This window comes from Centruroides sculpturatus, unplaced genomic scaffold (genome assembly GCF_000671375.1).
Source record: "Centruroides sculpturatus isolate CEXI.00-Female unplaced genomic scaffold, Cexi_2.0 scaffold97, whole genome shotgun sequence".
NCBI lineage: Eukaryota > Metazoa > Arthropoda > Arachnida > Scorpiones > Buthidae > Centruroides > Centruroides sculpturatus.
The window spans coordinates 192,751-213,405 of NW_019384412.1; positions in this window are offsets into that span (position 1 = coordinate 192,751).

Consider the following 20,655-nt stretch of genomic DNA (forward strand, 5'->3'; position numbering starts at 1 on the left):
TTGTATCAAATTAAATAATGTTAACCACGAATTCAAATCAATCAAATATTTCACAGATTGTTTGTGGTTTCTTATATTTATTATTGGCCAAAACTGAAAACTACTTTTACATAAACGTGGTTTTGGTACTTGAGGATTATTCCTCGAGTACCAAAACTAACGAGGTTCTCACATTGAAAAATGTGAGAACCTCGTTAGTTTTTTTGCTTTATTCTATAATGCTGTATGGTTATTTTGTGGATGAAAGTGATCATCAGATAGCCGCTTTGAAATATGGATGAGATTGGGCTCATGTAGAATGTTTAGGACGGGAGATTGGAATGTGACACGCAACGCGACATTCAGGAGTACCAAAATTTCCATTCGAAGCCGATAGTTTAAATTTTCAAGCCAATTTTTTTTTTTTAAATAAACTACAATTTCTTACTTTGGCAATTACTTTCCATCTCTAAACAGTAACTTTTTTTTTTGGGTAGTTTCATAAGCCAATTAATGAAGACACTCATTGGATAATGATCAGGAATAAGCCTATAATCGTCCAGGATTGAAAACCCGACAAAAAAATCCATAAGGCTGAAGGATACAATCACTAAATCAATAACAGATTTTCTCGAAGTAGATAAATATGTAAAACAAGTGGGTATAGAAATGGCACCATAAAACAAAAAAGATTTTTCACAAAAATTTACCAATGCTACGGCCTCGAGGGTTTACATATTGATCTTTAGATTCGGGTATATAAATTACATTCGCGATAACTATTTAGTTTCTTTAGTATCAACTGTTATAACTTATTGTGTTTAATTTTATATTAATATCAAAAAAAGATGAAGGGTTTAATTATAAAATTATTTTAAAACGCGATTGACCCGCATAAACGAAGATGTAATGTATCAGTGACACATAACACAATCAGAAAATTTATCAATAGATAGAGAGGTTATGTTACATTAAAATTACATAATAAACAGAACGTAAATTTACTTAAAACTTTGATTTTTGTAACATGAAACCTCCATCCACTCGTATCTTCTATTAACAATATTCTCTTGCATCAGTTTATACAAAGATTTTGTTTACTAACCCGAAAACACTCGAAAAAAATCTTAAATATTTATGGTTTTTTTACTTACTTTGTGTATTTAATGCTTGATCATCTTCAGATAATGTTGTAATTCTTTAATTATCGCATTTTCTAACATTCTCCGGTAGTAATTTAACAACGTCTGCAGTAAAATATTTTACGAACGATAATTTGCATATTTTAACATTCGATTTTTTTTTCATGGGGAATTTAGTGGAAAGTCCAGGATTTTGTCAGCAAAATTTACAATTAGAAATATTCGTAAAATAATCAAGAAACCAAAACAAAAAAGAACTTAAGTATAATAATAACTCCATAACCATTCACAAGTAAGAGAGAAAAACGATTCACTCAAGCCCAAGCCAAACTTTTCAACGCGTTGAAATTCCTGTGGCGCCCCATTAAAGTGTATAAGTGATAAAGCTTCAGATTAATAAAACAAATTATTTATTTTTAAAAAAATGTTTTCAGCAAATTTTAACAAAACTTTTTCTTGCCGAAATAATTTATGAAGATTTTTTTTTTTCTTTTTTTTTTCGCCTGTGGTTACTAAGAGGGTCTTCGCTTCAGGTTAATTTGGTGTATTTCTATACGGCAGAGCGACACATGGGCAATCTGCAGAGATTTTTATGGTAAATTGGTCCCCGTTTAGGCGAAGAAAACCCGGAAAATTCTGAAATCTCTGTCTAAACGGTGTTTGTCTATATCCTAATGACAATCTTGGCATTACAAATATAAATGGTAACAATATATTAATCGAATATGGTATTAGAAATTTACATTTTCTGCCCATCAAATAGCCAAATGGATGCCACTACTGAACACTGGTCGTGGGTACGCATCGGACTAATGGGTTGACCATGTGAAGTTTACCGGGTTTTCTATACATGTCTATTATCTAAATGCGTTCTTTCTACAAAGTGATGAACGTTAATCTTTAATCATATTTCAATTCAAAAAATTAACCAATTTTTATCACAATAATATTGAAAATTATATAGAGTGTGGACCAAAAGTCAGTTAATCGTGTTATTGACAAATTGGACTTCATGCCAAGTAATTTGTTAAAGTGTAGTTTGTGTATTAAACAAAAAGGATCTGATTTTAAATTCGGTTTAAGGTGTGCGAATATATGGTTTAAAATTAACAATTAAAAACATAATATTATAAAATATTAGAAGAAAGCGAAGAAAGAGAAAAAAGAATGAAGAAAAACATACAACGGATAGAAAATTTGTAAAAAGTTTTATTTATTTATTGTTAAATTAAAAGAGGAAAAAATATCAATCAAATGAAGCTTTACAAAAGTTTGGAAGAAAATCCAATTTTACTCAAGTAGAAAAGTAACAGGTTGGCAGCATGCTTCAAGTTAGATAGAGGAGGTTCAAGTGATAACTGTACTGTACATGATTGATTAGTCGACTCGAGACACCAGCACATTACGTTTATATGACTAAACACGGTTTCGTCCATTACTAGAGGTCTGACCCGTAATAGGGTCGGACGGTACATATAAGGGATAGGAGAAAAAAAAAACACTCCCTGACCTGACCCGTATTACTCGTGATAAATTATGGCAGTCTGAATCGGAGATCTGTACAAAATCTGAGATTTCTACAATGATTACTATACAAGTATATGATTTTTCTTGCATTTTTAATGATCCAGGAGCCCAAAAATGTAAAAAGAAAAACACACACAAAATACAAAATTCTGTGTTTATGTGTCAGTTCTGTAGAACTTGGTTTACCAAAGCTGCTCTGTTCTTGAATTTTTACTTTTTTAAATTACTTCCTGATGTATAAAGATTATATTATTATTATCACTTTTGAATTTCAGTTGGTAATAGAATTTAATTATTTGGTTTCATTGTATTATCGATAGTAAAAGGAAGATCGCAGATTCTGTACCCTTATTTTTGATATAGGCGTATTGGAATTTGGCTTCTAGATCCATCCATTGTTGGAATTTAGTAGCTAATATCGTCGTGTAACATTTTCTCAGGGTTGAGAGAAGGGCTATCGATCTATAGTTGTTCGGAGAAAGTCGATCACCCCTTTTTTACATCATTGTGAGTATAAAAGAGTTCCAAGAGTCTGAATATGTGATTGCTTTATACATTGAATTAAATAAATTTAATAGTTTTATTCTTGCTTGATACGGAAGTATCTTCAGGAATTTGGTTTGAATGTAATCACTATCTGGAGTTGAATTACTTCTAGTTTTATTGAAAGTGTCTTCTAATTCATTAATTGTGAATTTGGAGTGTAAATGTTCATTGTAGGGATCAATGGTAAGCGTTAGTGATAGAATTGATTAAGTATCTGGAAATCTCTGGTAAAAGTTTCTCCATGAATCGTTGTTTATGTTTCCAAGTATGAGTTTATTCATAGAGATTTATAATAGTATGAAGTTATCAGATCTTTTAAATTTGGATTATTTTACAGAGGTCCTTTTTTTAGTTAAAAATACATAGGCCATCACTTGGACGTCCTGGAAAAGTGGTAATTTATATTTGAGTCCTTAACTATTCCAACTCATAATCGAAAGTAATTGATTGTTTACGTAAGTTTTTCTTAATAAGATTTGCTTTGTTTCGTAGTATATCAACTTATCGTTACCATTTATAGAGAGAAAGGCAAGAAGGTCTTCACACAAACCAGGCCTCCCCATGCTGTGATAATATGTCCATATTAGGATCTATGACAGCTGAGGATGATCTCTGTGAGTCTTTATTCACATGCAAATTGAAATCTGATATGATTTTGGAGTTAATCGAAATTGATTGATCTTTTCTGTTTCCCAGTTTAATACGGTTTAATGGTGAACGATTTTGGTCAATATTTAGTTTTTCTTCAAAGGATATTGAATTATATTTAATTCTAATTTCTTTTTAACAATTTAAATTAATTAAGGATTATTAATTTACGAGTTTCGGATTTTTTTTTTTCTTTTTTTTTTCGCCTGTGGTTACTAAGAGGGTCTTCGCTTCAGGTTAATTTGGTGTATTTCTATACGGCAGAGCGACACATGGGCAATCTGCAGAGATTTTTATGGTAAATTGGTCCCCGTTTAGGCGAAGAAAACCCGGAAAATTCTGAAATCTCTGTCTAAACGGTGTTTGTCTATATCCTAATGACAATCTTGGCATTACAAATATAAATGGTAACAATATATTAATCGAATATGGTATTAGAAATTTACATTTTCTGCCCATCAAATAGCCAAATGGATGCCACTACTGAACACTGGTCGTGGGTACGCATCGGACTAATGGGTTGACCATGTGAAGTTTACCGGGTTTTCTATACATGTCTATTATCTAAATGCGTTCTTTCTACAAAGTGATGAACGTTAATCTTTAATCATATTTCAATTCAAAAAATTAACCAATTTTTATCACAATAATATTGAAAATTATATAGAGTGTNCAATAATTTAAAAACTCAAAACTTTATTTGTCTATATATTTAATGGGCAATTATTTATTGTGACATCGTCACAATGCCTGGCTGCAATTTTTAATCATATTATTTCATTTAAAATATATGCTCTCCACCTCAAATTAGCAGTGGCTTGCTCCTGTACATTATACTTTTCCTTTAACAATAGAGTCGTGCCGTTCATCTATCTAACACCTTTCAGGGGAAAATTTTTGAATTGAAATGAGGTGACTTTCGGTTTGAATTGGACGTTCGTATATAGTTAAATAGGGCCTTCTGCCCTTAACGTTTCCATATCTAGTCTCGATTTTCATCTATCTCACTCCATTCTCGAGATTAAGGAGAGACGGACGGACAGACGGAAGGACGACAGTGGGAATTTATAGATCTACAATTTTTTCAAAAATTGCAGCTCAAAAATATTCAAGTAATTCAACTTTTTTCTTTATTTTGGTTTTTATTTCATGTAATTTGAGCTGAAAAAGATGAAATGAACCCCTATATTATCTCTCTAGGGTCCTAAATATAGACAAGAGACCGCTCCACCCAAAGGTACTGCAGGAAAGAGGAAAGAAAACGTGTCAGGAAAGCGAAACACATAAGATTTAGATCAAGTAATGAACCAATTGATACACTAAAATCGTATTTATTAAACAGATTTGTATCTACTTTTACTCTCTTCATCTATCTTCATAAGAGTAAACACATAAAAACAAGCGAAAACTCCAGGCACCCTAAAAAAACTTGGAATATTTCAAATAATACAATTCCTGCATACGGTGTTAAGAAGAACTGAAAACCTCTATTGTAGTTACTTCAGTGTGGAGACTATTAAAATAAATTTACTCTTACAAAATACCTTTTACTTTATAAAATTGTCGTACGAAAAAGAGCAAAGATGAAAAAAGAAAGAATAAAGGCAAATCTCATGAGAAGAGAATGTCTTCTTCATCCTTCTCTGTGTGAGTCCCTCTGTCTCTAGTACTCTTCGGAACCTATAAAAATGTATAAATAAAATCAATGAGACATTTTTCATCACTATTCAAAAGAAATATCTTTTTTTATATATATATATAAAAGAATTTTTGGAATATTTTTTGTGTCTGGGATCTTGCCAAAAGGCTCTGTTAGTCTCCTTTCTCTGTCTTAAATAAAGTGTTTAATTGGTGCATATTTTAAAATTTTCATTTGAAATCGTTTTTTAAAATTTTAATCATATTCAGAGAATGAGAAATATGAAATACTGGCTGACAAATACGAAGGCCATAAATGTATATATATATACATGAATAAAACAAATAAAAACAATTGGATTGTATTGATGGGATAAGGCAACACAACATTTGTGAGAACGTGCAAAGAAGGGGATGCCTCCCGGGAGGAATTTCTACTGGAAACTGGCTCCCACGTAGTTGTTAGACGCGTGAAGAAAACCCGGAAAACTTTACACGGCGTAAGGTGCGAATCAGTGTCCAACTACCAGTGGTTGAGTGATAAAACCACTAAATGTATACTGCAACACTACATAGGGCGATCTACAGAGGGGAAATGCCTCCCGGGAGGTCTTTTATGCAAAACTGGCCACTATTTAGGTGTTACTAACGTGAAGAACACCCGGAAAACTTCACGTGACCATCCCGTTAGCGAGGCTCGAACCCACTACCAGTATTTAGTGGTTTTATCCACTCGGCCATTGGAGAGCCAAATAAAAACGCCATTTATCAATCACCCATCAGTGACCGAGTAGAACCACTAAACAGTAGTAGTTGGTCGTGGGTTCGCGTTTCGCCAACGGACTGGCTATGTGGAGTTTTCCGCGTTTTCTTCATCTTTTAACACTTAAATACGGTCTAGATTCCCATAAAAGCCCTCCCGGGAGGCATTCCCTTCGGCAGATTACCCACGTGTCGCTTTGCCTTATACGAATAAAACCAATAAACCACTTACAGAAAGAAATATTTATTTATATTTTTTACAAAACAGACTAAATTTTGAGGCCCTTTATGTCAGTCCTAAGTGAAGGGAGGCCTTGCTTCTCCCTTCACCTATGCCTCAATATATTTCAACATATATTCCCCGCCACCTTTGATATATTATTCACAATTCAGTAAAATAAAATAAAATAAAAACAAGTTGATGAATTTATTTAAAATTTATTTAAAGAACATCATTAAAAGTTTATACAAAAGTTTTCTTAATAGTTTCTAACGTAAAATTTTAATCAAAATAAAAATCATAAAATTAATAATTTATTAAATAACTGTTAAAATACATTAATAAAACATTCTTTTAATTTAAATTTTAGATTTATAATTTCGTAAAATGTCAAATTACTCAAAACTTGCCTAATGAATTATTAAAATATCAAAACTTCGTAATATAATTAATATGTTGCTCAAGAATTAATGAGAATTTTTCTAAATTTGTTTAAAAAATACTTGAAATATTTTAAAATCATTGTAATTTTAGGGGTTTTTCTTTAACTCTTTCTACTCTGTGAACACTAAAAGGGCCTTTTAGTCAAGTCCATCTTAAATTCGATCAGGCCTACAACTTACTAAGCCACAACTTACAAGGCCACAATTTACTAAGTTCTTAATGTTTACTTATACAACTTACATCTTTCTAATTGTTTTTCCATATTCTTTTTAACTTTTTAAGTTAGTAATCCTATAATAAAAGGACTCCAATGGAAGCGAGTGGATACGCTGTGTCGTGTGTACCACTAAACACTTGTAGTGTTTGCTCGTGGGTCATGGATTCGCAGCTGATCAATAAGCTGGCCGTATGGAGTTTTTCCTAATTTTCTTTCCATGTTTAACAGTTAAATAAAGGCTAGTTTCTCAAAGAAAGTCCTTTCTGGAGATATTCTTCCTTGGCTTCGTTTGGTTCGCAACGGGAAATGTGGGCGATCCACCGAAGGGGATGCCTCCTGTGTGGACTTTTATAGGAAACTGGTACGTATTTAGTGAAGAAAATTCGGAAACTCCACGTTAGTTAGGCACGAACCACGACCAGTTACTAATAAGAGAAAATATTAAAATATTACTACGTAATACAATATGGTAACATCTAAAATTTACCAGAACACAAGCTTTGTCAAGTTTATCTGATGGAAACTCATTTTATACAATACATTTGACAATTCAATAGCTACGTACAGACAAACAAAACTATAAAATTTTTTATCGTTTCGAAGCTTTTATGCGATTCTTCAGAAAATAAACAAAATTAACTACTCAATCAAATACACCAAATAACAGAGAATAGCTTCACTCACGTATGAAAAATTCTTTGTTTAGATATTTTTGCAATAATGTAGAATTAAATGAATTGCTTGAATAGTTTGGTGTTTACGGATGAATTATAAAAATATTTTTTTCATTTTACATTTTTAATTTAATTTCTTCTAAATCGAAATTGTTATCAGCTTTAATTAATAAGATAGTTTCATGGTACTTTACTGAAGAATTAACAAGAAAATCTTGTCCATTATCACATAAACTTTTAATTTAAAGATTTCAGAAGAATTATATATTTTGAATAATACATTCGTTTATTATATACTATTATTCCTCTTCGAAGATTGATATAGTCTTCGGGGAATTTGAACTTTGTGCACGAATTTCCATCGATAAAGAGTCGATAGTGGCAAATCTCATGTGGAATATTTCCTAGCATTTGCATATGATTTTAATATATCGAATAGTTAATTACAGAACTTTATTTCACACAGATTTAGATAAGAGAGAATTTCCATTTCTGTAATCTACAGAAAATAAAAGGGCTAATTAAACGCAGTGTTAACTACAGAAATTAATGGAGATTTATTTTCACTTGAAGTTTTTGATTATACTTAGTCTGACACAAAAGTCAGTTAACTGAGGCAATTAAGCTGCTGTCAGCAGCTGAATTTTCCTGGTTTTCTTCTCCAAATAGGGCCAGGTTTCCCACAGGAAGTCCCTCCTAGTGGTAGTCATTCCCTTGTCAGATCGCTCGTGTCGCGTTGTAGAAAACAAGTAAAGCCATGCCTATGTGATACCGGGTCCTATTTAGTGTTACAAACATGAAGAAAACAAAGAAAACTCCAGGTTGGCGAGATGAGAACCCGAGACAAACTATTACTCTTGTGGTTTTATCCACTCGGCCATTGATGGGTACCATGAGCTCAAATCGTTATATCGATTGGAAAACTAGCTACAGATTTGGGACAATTTTCAAATTTTATATTATTATCCGCTTCAATTGCTTCCTGCAGCTTTATATTATTGATATTATACGTTTCAAAATATATAAATTATTTAAAGCTCCGTAGTTATGTTATTTAAGGGTGAGTTATAAAAATTCATATCTCGTTAACTTATATTAAATATTTCAAAACTATTTTTTATTTAAATGTAAAATACTTTGATCTGTATACATCTCTCGAGATATTATGAAATTATAAGCAAAATAAGTTGACTAAAATTATTACTTTGATCATGGAATCTTTCGGGATTTTTACCATCTTCTACTTGATTGCATCGCCATTTCTCAATAAAAAATGTAATATATAAAACTAAAAAGAACTTATAAATCATCAAAATAATTATTCGTTTCTTCAACATCTTTATTAAGAAAAAAAAACAAGCAACGAGTTGCTTAACTTTCCCGGCAACATTTAAAACTGGGTATGTGGTGCCATCTGTTATGATATTTTATTTAAAAAACCTTTTTATATTTTTAACTATTATAAAATGGCAAAAATCTTAATTTTGGGGGTAGGGATGAGTTTTGTATACGCTAATAACGAGTAAAATCATCATTAAGTCCAATCCTACTACTCGAGATATGACACACAACGCCCTGTATTTCGCTATCCCCTCGACCTTTGACCACCAAAATTTAACAGCATCAATGCCTTTAATACACAAACCTACCTGCAAAATTTCAGAAATTTTCGACGAAAGGTACGAGAGTTATTAAGCTTCAAAGAGGGGGAACAAAATCGTGCCCTCCATACACAAACATTAAAATCCATATATACAGAAAAAAGCCTTAAAGTTTTTTTGCATTTTTCGACGTTTACAGGTCCCACGAATCCAAAAATGTAAAAATCTTGGGTGTTATTTTTTGACCGATTACCATACTTTCTCTCTGTTATATTTAACAGAGCTAGGAAAGTAAAAACGTGCTTCTCTTCTTTTTTTTAGTTATAAAGTAAATAGAATGATGTATTTCCTACTAGAAGACAATATATATGATGATGTGATGAACATATCAGTTTGGTGTTTACTTAGAGTTCATATAAAGTAGATTTACTTCATCCAGGTATTTGACATTTTAGTTGCTTTGTGTTCTTTATTGTTCTGTTGTTATCGTCTTTAATAATATAAAACCCTCATTTATTTATTTATTTTAAATAATAAAGGCAATCCCTGATATATTTTTACCTTTGGCTCTCTCCTAAGTTTCCAACTTGTGGGCACATCATAAGAACCAAACATGCTCGAAACCACAATCATTGTGGTTTGGATCAGGCAGGCCCATAATGGAGATAGACGGAGCCCAATATATTCGCCCATGATAAATTATTGAAGAGTTGTTAGCCTGGATTCGATCCCGGATCCCTCAGACTCATAAATTGGCTATTTTTAACTAAGAAGCCAGTTTTAAAGCGTTTTAAATTGTCAGTTTCAGATATTTATAAAGAGTCTAAGAATAGCTGTATATGAAAGAATCAATTAACGTAATCTACTTTCTTTTCTGTTACAATAAACAAGTAGTAGCTGAGCTGGAGGATAACTCTTCTGCACCTGTTACTCTCCTGTTTATTATTCTTAACTTTAACGATGATTATTTGATTTATTTCTTAACACAAAACATGCGTAAGATACGAATCAATAAGATGACTTTGGATAGATATTTTTTACTTTCCCGGGTGTTTTATATATATATATAACAGGAAAAGTATGCTATGGGTTAAAAAAGAATTGACCCTTTCCTTTCCAGCTCAGAGGACCTTGAAACGTCGAAAAATTCAAAAATATTCGGGATTTTTTTTGTATGTGTATATGTGGAGACACACAATTTTATTCACCCTCTTTAAAGTTTAATAACTTCTGTAGTTTTTTGTTGAAAATATCTGAAATTTTGAAGGGAGGTTTGTATATTAGGAGCATTGATGCTATTAAATTTTGATGGTTAAAGGTTGAGAGGTGGGGAGATAAAGGAAGTCGTGTGTATCTCGAATAGGGTCGAACTTCATGACGATTTTACTCGTTTTATAAAATTACATTTGTAATTTTTTTTATAAAAAAAGCTCGTTCATACCCTCAAAATTAAGTTTTTTGCCATTTTGTAATAGTTAAAAATATAAAAAAAAAGTTTTTAATAAAGTATCATAACTGTAAACTTTCACTTTTTTGAAGAACAAAGAAGTACTTCAATTAAAGTACACTCTAAAGTATTGTAGGTATACCTTATAAAAAACTTAATGAAGCTCAGATATAGCTTCATTTTATAATACCGGGTTGCAATTTTTCGTCACAATGCTCACAATTTTAGTAGTGTCTTGCCCCTGTACATCATACTTTTCCATCTAACAATAGATTCATGCTCGTCATCTATCTAACTCCAATCAGAAGAAACTTTTTAAAAATATTATAAGAATAAAACATCTACGTGCTATATTATTTGCGATTCAGAATCTTCCAAAGAAAATGCTCGGTTAACTGACTTTTGGACAAATTTTAACACGGGATTCTTTGTTAGAACTTTTCTCTTTCTTCTTATATTTAGAAAATACAGTAGATCCCCCCCTATAACGCGGAGATACGTTCCTCGTTATACGAATTTCGCGTTATAGGAATCCTTAAATACATGAGCCAATCGCAGCTTGACACGTGTGAAGTTTACGGACTTGCGGCTGTTTAAAAGGTTTTCTTTTATAAAATTAATCGATTCTAGAGTAATTCGACTTAACATTTCCAAAATACGTATAATTTTTTGGGAATAATCCGTATAAACTATGCTATAAACAAAGAATTGTAGGATTACTTACCGAGTGTGCACCGTTCGACTACGCCGTTGCTTACGCTTGTTTTCGTCGCGGAGCAGCGCACCAAACGGCGGCCGCGATTTCTGATAAGTTATTTTTCTGCGAAAAATTCGTTGAACTTTGGAGACATCATTAATAGAAATAATTTTTATGGCCGTTGAATAAGAAATGTTTCTTTCACAAGAAATGTATAAAATTACAGTGCTGTATTAGACTTACGGTACCTAATTTACATACTGTACAGACGATAGTAAACTCAACTTATCCGCCTAAACTCTCCGTAGCGTGGCGTCGGACGGCGGAAAGTAGTTGGGCTGCTCGTCCGCGATGACGTTTTACCGCGTTTTACGCGTCCCTTTTAGCGTCTTTATACGAATACTGTCGCAATTTTTTCGCCTCGTTATAGGAATCTACGCTATAGGAACCCGCGTTATAGGGGGGTCTACTGTATTCTTTATTGTAATAGAAATTATAGATAAAATGGTGATAATTCTACTTTAAGACTTCATCCTCTTACAAACAGAACGCCTTTTATCAATAGGAAATGAATTGACAGAACCAACAACATCTTTACTTATATCCAAAGATAACAATGATGATGAATGTGAGAATTCGCATCTGTTAAAGACACATTTCTACAACTCATTTATTTTCCTTTTCCTCTCTTTTAATGAAAGACGTACCTAATATTAATTACGAAAAGTATTAAATATTTTATCATTTACACGACTGATTCGGTGTACGTATTTTGAATATAAATTATCATTTCCTCGTCCCTATTCATTAATATAAAATACATTATCTGAAAATTTATTAATAAAAATTAGCCTTAAAGATTTAATTTTCTGTTGAGAAAATAATATTAATTTTATAGGGGTAGGAACCATTATCAGGGCCCCTAAGTTTTCTCTGGATCAGGGGAAAAATTCCTAGCTAACACGTAGGGCCTTAGCTAAGAATAAATATGTTTATAATCTGTCTTACTATAGTATTCAGTTGTTCATATAATATATGAAAGCCCTTTCGTTCTATTAAATAGTAAATTTTAAATGCGTGAGGCCTTAAACTGTAGTTCAAAGCTTGGGACTTATATAGAGGACTATAGCTAGAAGGGTGGAATTTATGTACTAACTTTATACATTACATAAACCTTAGTAAAGTGCCTTCTGCGCTTGCCTAGGGCCTCGAACAAACTCAAATCGTCAAAGAATCCTCATAGAATATACTCACTTCGTAAAAAAACATTTTATAGAGAAAATAATTCTATAAATTAAATTATAAAATTCCAAAAAATATTTATTANGAGTTTAAATGTTACTTTCATTAAATACTTCTTAATGTATTTCAAGTGGATAAACTTCTCTAGAAAGACACTTGAGCCTTGATAGATTTAGAATTTCAATTTTCGATATTTAAGATATTATTGATTAGTTAATCAATAATAAAAATTGCAAGGTTTTCTTCTGTATATATATATATATATAGACGTTAGCTTGTGTGTGTACGTGTCTATGTGTAGGTATGTGTAGGTAGGTGTACGTGTGGAGGAGGCAAGGTTTTTACTCCTACTTTGAAGCTTAATAACTCCTACATCTTTAGTCGAAAATATTTGAAATTTTTCATGAAGATTTATAGTTTAGAGTGAAATGTTTCTAGAAATTTTCAGAAAAATCGGACCATTTATTCGGGAGATTGTATGCATTATAGAAGCCATATCCTCCATTTTGACTTTAAAAATGTCCTCCCTCTATTCAAACACATCTTCAATATCCTCTTTCTCATAATAATTTGTCCTCCATTTACATGTAATTTCTATTTTAAATTTATTAATTGGATTTCAATTTTCAAAAATTGTAGACCTATAAATTCCCACAGGCATCCATCCGTCTGTCTGTCCTTCCTTAATATCGAGAAAGGAATCAGATAAATAAAAGTCGAAAACAGATATGGAAAGCATGGGAGCAGGAGGCCCCAATTAACTATATATTAACTTCCGATTTGGGCCTAAAGTCACGTGTTTTCAATTCAAAAATTCAAATATAAATTTTTATATAGCTACACACGACAGCCCAAAAGTCTGTTAACAGACATATGTTTCAGATTACGTATAATAAAATGCAGCTGTTCCAAACAGGTATCAATCAATCGAACTTTCAATAACGACGACACCTCCGAACGACGTCCATTTTTTATGTTCTCGTCAGTGGCCATTGTTTACGGGTTACGGTTAACTATCTTTTGGGCCACCCCGTGTATTTAAAATATATAATTTACACTTTTTATACACTTTCTATGAGGGAAATTTAATATTTAGTATGTAATACAAGTCTATATTCATCTGATGAGAATGGTTTGTGTGTCTGTCTGACCGTAGTAAAGTATCTAATAAAAAAAAAAAAAAAAAGATATTTAAATCTGAATTATTTAGTTTTATAAATAGAAGAATTTGTAGAAATTTAATTAATTTTTTTTTTTCTTATTTTTTAAGGCATTTTTTGGAGAAAATATATTTAAATTTCTTCCATATTTATGAGAATAAATGACTATTTCTACGTTCTGTTAATGAGAAAAAAAAAACTGTACTTTCTCGTGTATAGGCCTATATTTTCTCACTAAATGACTTTATTTTCTTGAAGATGGACTCACATTTCTAATTGAATAGTCACGAGTAATATTTATATAAACAAATGACTTAAAGAATGCATCATTGTCACTTCAAAAACATTCTTTAAATCATAACGAATGGTAAGTTTTCAAGAGAGATTAATACAGTAGAAAGAAATTTGTAAACATCGCTTACTTTATAACAGAATTTATAACTTTACACGGATTTAACATATAAAAATTTCGAATATTTCAGTAAATAAAGACAGTCGAGATGAAATATGATCGTATAGGAATCAGGATAAATCACTAACTGCCATTTATTTATTCAAAGTAAACTTTTAAAGAATCGAAACCTCGTTAACTAAATCTATACCGAAAAAAAAAAATATATATATATATATAATGGTAGACTGTATCAAATCCACGTTAGGGGATGATAGAGATACTTTAAAAGTAAGGAAAAACAGGAGAAACTCCCCTTTAACATTAGGAATGGCGTGGTAATGCCATTAGATTCAAGTTTGAGAAGGGAATATCATCATTGGGAATTACATTTTCATCGATTTCGTCTTGTCTCTTTATTTTCTAGAAAGTGAAAGAACAAATGCTTAAGCATGAAATGAAATTGGAACAAACCTTTTGCCTGAAATTTCTTTCCACTGTCTGAAAAATTTGTCATCACTTTTACATGGTTTCGCTTTAACGCTACTGGACTGGGGGGGGGGAAATTTAATAAAAATAAAACTAATATAAAAAAAAGAAAAAGAAATATGGAAGATTTCCTTTCTTTTTTTTTAAATTGAATTTTAAAAAAAATACATTGAAATGAAAGTAGATATAATATTTCTTCCCTTTCCTCCTCTCTTCTTTCTTTTAAAATACAGTAAAATAGGAAAGAAAAATAAATAAATTAATTAATTTAATCGTTAAAAAAAAAAAAACAGAAATTTAATTATATTTACGATATCTTTATGGCTAATTTAATTTATTTATTATTAATATCTACGAGGGGTGGCCCAAAAATCGGTTTACTCGTCGGAATACTTTCTTATTTGTAAACCTGTGAAAATCGTCCAAAAAATTAAATCTCTTTTGTTAAAATATGTGTATAAAGGGTGGACCAAAAGTCAGTTAACTAATGCGAGGACTTTATTATTTATGAACGTTTAAAAAAAGAATTCAAAATTGCAATGTTAAAGATGGACCAATTAACACACGGTTAACTAACTTTTGAGCACATTTATTTGCCGAGGAAGAACACAAGGTTAGATGATTTTTGGGCCACTCTATATATATGTTTTTTTTTTTTTTTTTCTTTCTTTTAATTCAAATAAAAAAATAATTCCCCCCCTCCCTTTATTTTTTGTATTAAATTATTTTAAAGGGCATACATAACTTACCTTATTTACGTAAGGTTAATTAATTTTGGCACCACCGGTATAAAGAAATGAAAGAAAAAATAAAAAGAAAGAAAAGAGCTTCGGTATGTCAATAAATTTCATTTATTCTGAGAAAATGAAAGATATATACACGTAGCCTTAATGGAACTTGTTGAGTAAGATAAATATCACTTTAGTAAGGAGAAATTTTGTAATAGGTGTTATATATGATAGAAGAGAGTATTGGAAAGTGCTTAGGTCTTTAATTTTCATTTCCGTTATGACAGTAAGACGATATATTGCCTTTCACAAGGTGAAAGCTTTAAGCTTGTGGATTTGTTACAGATCGATAAAGTGAATATCCAACAACTTTAAATCAAAATATACACCCCAATGTTTTCTTTTCCTAATGTATTTTTATCTCTCTCTCTCTCCTCTCTCTTTTTTCCCCCGTTTTATTATATTCTAGATTGTAGAAAATGTCATGGATAAAGTCAGATTTTATATTTATCTTTCGATTAAATTAATCCTGGAATTTTGTTCTAGATAAAGTGAAATGTCTACAAGTTTAATGTACGATTCGATTTGATGTCGGAATTATTTGTTATTGTTTCTTTTTATGGGAATAGAATTGTGTAACTTGTGAACGAAGGACAATAATGGTAACTTAGGAAATGGACGTTGTTTAAAGGTTAATATTTTTATCAATAAAATTAAAAAAATATGGATTAAAATACTATCCAACATCACAATAAGGGCCATCGCCTAACAAAGAACACTTTTAAACATCAAATTAACCTCCAAACAATGGTCATTTTTTTATATTCTCGTCATTGGCCTTGTTCACAGGTTTCGTTCTATATAGCCTAAAGGTTTCTGTTGATTAATATAATCGATGAAAATATGGATGAAGTGGAGGGTTTAGACCAGTCACAAATCTCAGGCTTACCCCTCTCTGGAAGTCATAAAAATAGGCGAATAAAATCAATAAAACGAATAAAAACACTGATTTTTTTGGCCACTTATCAAAAGAAACTTTAATTTATACAACGTATAAATATAAAATAGAATGTCTGTTTGTCTGTTCTCTACACACTTCTAAAAGGAACGTTAAAGTGAAGTACAATTAAAAATTTTTGTCGTGGGTTCCTACGGAGATTACGTCGAGAAAAACCTGAAAACTTCGTTATAACGAACCTCGTAATAATGCCATTCTATGTATATATATATACAAGAAAAACGTGTCCTGGTTAGAGGGGTGTCTCAGAGAGAAGAAAAATACTACGAACAAAATATAAACCAACTTTTGGGAGTATTTTAAGTAAGAATTAATGACAAATATACTTAATATAATCTTTTAAAACACTTCTAAAGGTGTCCGTGTATAGAGGTGTCCAATTTAAAAGGTGTCCGGGTACAGAAGTACTCGGTAAGAGGAGTTTTACCGTATCTAATTTATCAACATGTAATGTAACGATATCTTCGTAAGATTTGTGTAACTTTATTTTTAAATATTTAACAGTTTCTTTTAAAGTTAAAAATATTTTATAAATTTATAAATTCTTTTTGAATAATTATTAACTAAATTTCAATAAAATTTTTCTATAAAGATTAGAGGAACGTCCAAAATCTCTAATTGTTTTAGGGAATAGAAAGATAGAAAGGAGGGTTTTCAGGGATAGATTTAGACTTGTAACCTTCCCCTTTATCAAATAACAATGCATATAAAAAAATATGAGGCCTTGAACTATAGCAAGAGGCCCTAAACTGCAGCTTATAGATTACATGCAAATCTGATCCTGGAGGGTTTTGTTATTTCGTTTTCTTTCTCACACACATTTTATTATTATTTTTTACTATAAATTCTCAGAAAATAAGTTTGTTGTAAAAAATATTTAAACATTACTTCCATATTAAATCGACTCTTCTCATTAATTAAGCAGCCGTAATCAATTAATTATAACGAAGTAAAGTGATTCATCAATGTGAGGGATCGGAATCAGATACTTGCAAAGGAAATTACAAAGGATGAAATCGGAAAAGGAGGAGACTTTTAAATGTTAAATTTACACTAAATTATTCCAGAATTTATTTAAAATTCTATAAGTTTCCTCCATATTTCTTTATCAGTGTAATCGAAGCTGCGTGTAAGATTTATTGATCCTCTGACAATTTTTATTCTCTTGTGAAGGCTATGGACCACTAGGCTGACAGGTAATCCTTTATGCCCACCTTGCAGAAAGTCGTGTTTACAAATTCAACATTAAATTAATCCAATTTAAAATTACGGTAGCTTGAAGAGTAATTATTATCAATGCCGGGACGTAAATTTTGGTGCTTTTAAGCCTGAATTGTTGCGGAGGGCCTCCTTTGCAACAAGCATCCACGGAGCAATATCTAAAACAAGTTGCTTCAGGGTTTTCCGGGATTAAGAGCCTTGACCTAAGCTGCAGAGGCCCCAAAAACGTTGGGTCCCTCCGACCCCATTAGGGACCTGGTTAAATGGGTATGATTAAAAGGTCCTCTTAGTTTCTATAGGAAGGAATGTAAACAAAGAAAAAAAAAACCGGAAGTGTTGGGCTCCCGTAATAGTGTTTAGGAACAATGTGTTTGGCGCCATCTTGTGTAGACAAATAAAATTACAGCAAACCGCCATTATCCGAGGTAATGTGAACCGATTTTACTTCGGATAACTGAAAACTCGGATAAAACGGACAGCCGCAACTATTTCGGATTAAAAAATTACAATTTAATATGAACTGTTTGTCTCAAATTCAAGTTAAATGATAGAAGGTAATGAATTATAGTATGTAAGAATAGTGCATTTACTTACAAGTTGGGAACGGATAATGCTGAACTTCGTTTAACCGGAGTTCGGTTAATCTGTGTTGTACAATATTTGAAATTCTTGTCAAAACTTTTATGGAGTTTTTATTGCATGATACCGACGTGCCAGAAATATATAAACAGTATAAACTTTATCTATTATGAGTAGGTCTGAATTACAATGTTTTTTTTTGGTGTGTGTTTTGTTCTTTCTACATTGTGGGCATCAATATCCACCATGGGTTCCCCAGACCCACAATGGGAGAAATCAAATGGTGTGGAATGGAGAACGGACAGTTTCCATGAAAAATTCATGAAGTGTTGTATGTGCGGATCGATCCCGGGTCCCCAGAGCGATAGGTTAAAATCATATACTGTATATCTTATAGGGTACCGAAAAGTTATCGGTGGCCCATATACACAAGCTACCATGCCAAATTTCGTTTCTTGATATTTATCCCATCTTCAGATTTTAAACGAAATAAATGCCAACACACATTTTTGGGTTTAGGGGGTTTCAAAACGTGAAGATTTGCAAAAACCAGCGGGTCAAATTAAACACGATTCTAAGACTTTACCTAAAGCATTCGCTTTCATTTAAGTTTAATCATAAATTTCATACAGTAGTAGCAGAATTACAGTTGAGAAAAGTGGTTTTGCTGAACCTGAACGTGTCCAGAGCCAACAAAGAGCCTGAACGTGTCAAGCAAAAAGTTATGACCCATGACAAGTCTTGTCCTTTGAGGCGGGTATGAGATTGGGAGAGGAGGAGGAGACACGTTAGAATTTCGAACCATAGCCGAAATGAAGTTGTTCCGCCTCTGGTAGATAGTTAGTAGCATTAGAATGCTTTTTCCTTCTATTTTTAATTTGTCAAGAGCCCAAAATTTGGATTACAGGTGCTTGAAGAAAATGCAACCATGATCCAAATGTCGCACTCTGGAAGTACCTGTATTCCAAATGTATTAAGTTTAGTAATGCCATTTTAATATCTAACATTTGATAAAATAATTTACATGTTTTCAATGAATGTTATACTGTATTTAAAGTATATATTTACTTTGTAAATTTCAGAATGCAGGTTAATTAGCATAAAGGCAATTGAAATTTAAAATTAAATTTCACAATTAATTACAATTAAATAATTCTGTTAATAGTTTCCAAACGTATTAACAAACGGAGATTCAAATTATAAAATATATATTTTTTTTATAATTCTAAAACTTTTAGTGATAATTTCTAACACCAGATAGCAGCACAGTAAAAATATCAAGCTTCCATCTGGTGTTAAGAAGTGTCACCAGAATAATAAAAATCGTTAAATAATACTTATCAGAAAAAGTTTATTTCTATAAATATTGATTTTAAAATAACATAATTAAATTAAATAATAAAACTTCATAAAAATTTTGAAGAAAAAAATACAGTAATCACAGGTGTATCACGCAATATTCCAGACTTTTAAGAGCCATTTTTTAGGAAAGAAATCGTTCGATAAGTTTTAGTAAATTATACGGCCTTTATAGGTCTTTATATGGCATAATTTCTTATATGTTACCATTCCTTTTATCTGGCATTATACTTAAATACTTACAAACTGTATTCGTTTGTAGAAAGAGGAGGAGAAGGAGGAGAGAGAGAGAGAGAGAGAGAGAGAGAGAGAATGAAAACAAGAAGACACACAGATTATTGTCAAATGTGCCAAGTACAATAGTTTATCAAATGATTCAGTACATTTTTTAGCACGCCTCGGGTAATTTCTACATAACAACTGGCAAATGAAAGAAGTAAAAAAAAAAAACAACAACCCGGCAATTTCAATAAAGTAAAACTAAGTCGATTGTTCATGGAGTAGAATAATGATATGTACAGATTCTATTAAAATTACATTAACAAAAATATTTCATAAAAATGCCGCGCTTAAGCTAATACAGTTTAAATAACTGTTTACATTGCAAAGATAATTTGCTGGAAGGTAAAAAGTTTAGAATAAAAAAAATAAATAAATAAATAAATAAAACAAAGAAAAGAAAGAAAGAAGTGTTATAAATTATAGCTACCTTCATCATAGGTAACAACATCCATTAAGAATTCAAGCAACGTACATCACCTGCAGGCAAACATCATGTCCACACATGTATTAGCGAAATGTCATCCACAAATCTCTTATATTACATTCTGGGTATTTTCACAGGAGATCTTTTGTATTATATTTGATTTGGTAGAACCATATGAACAAGTCTTTTGTATCTTTCTTTAAAAAAAAAAAATATATAT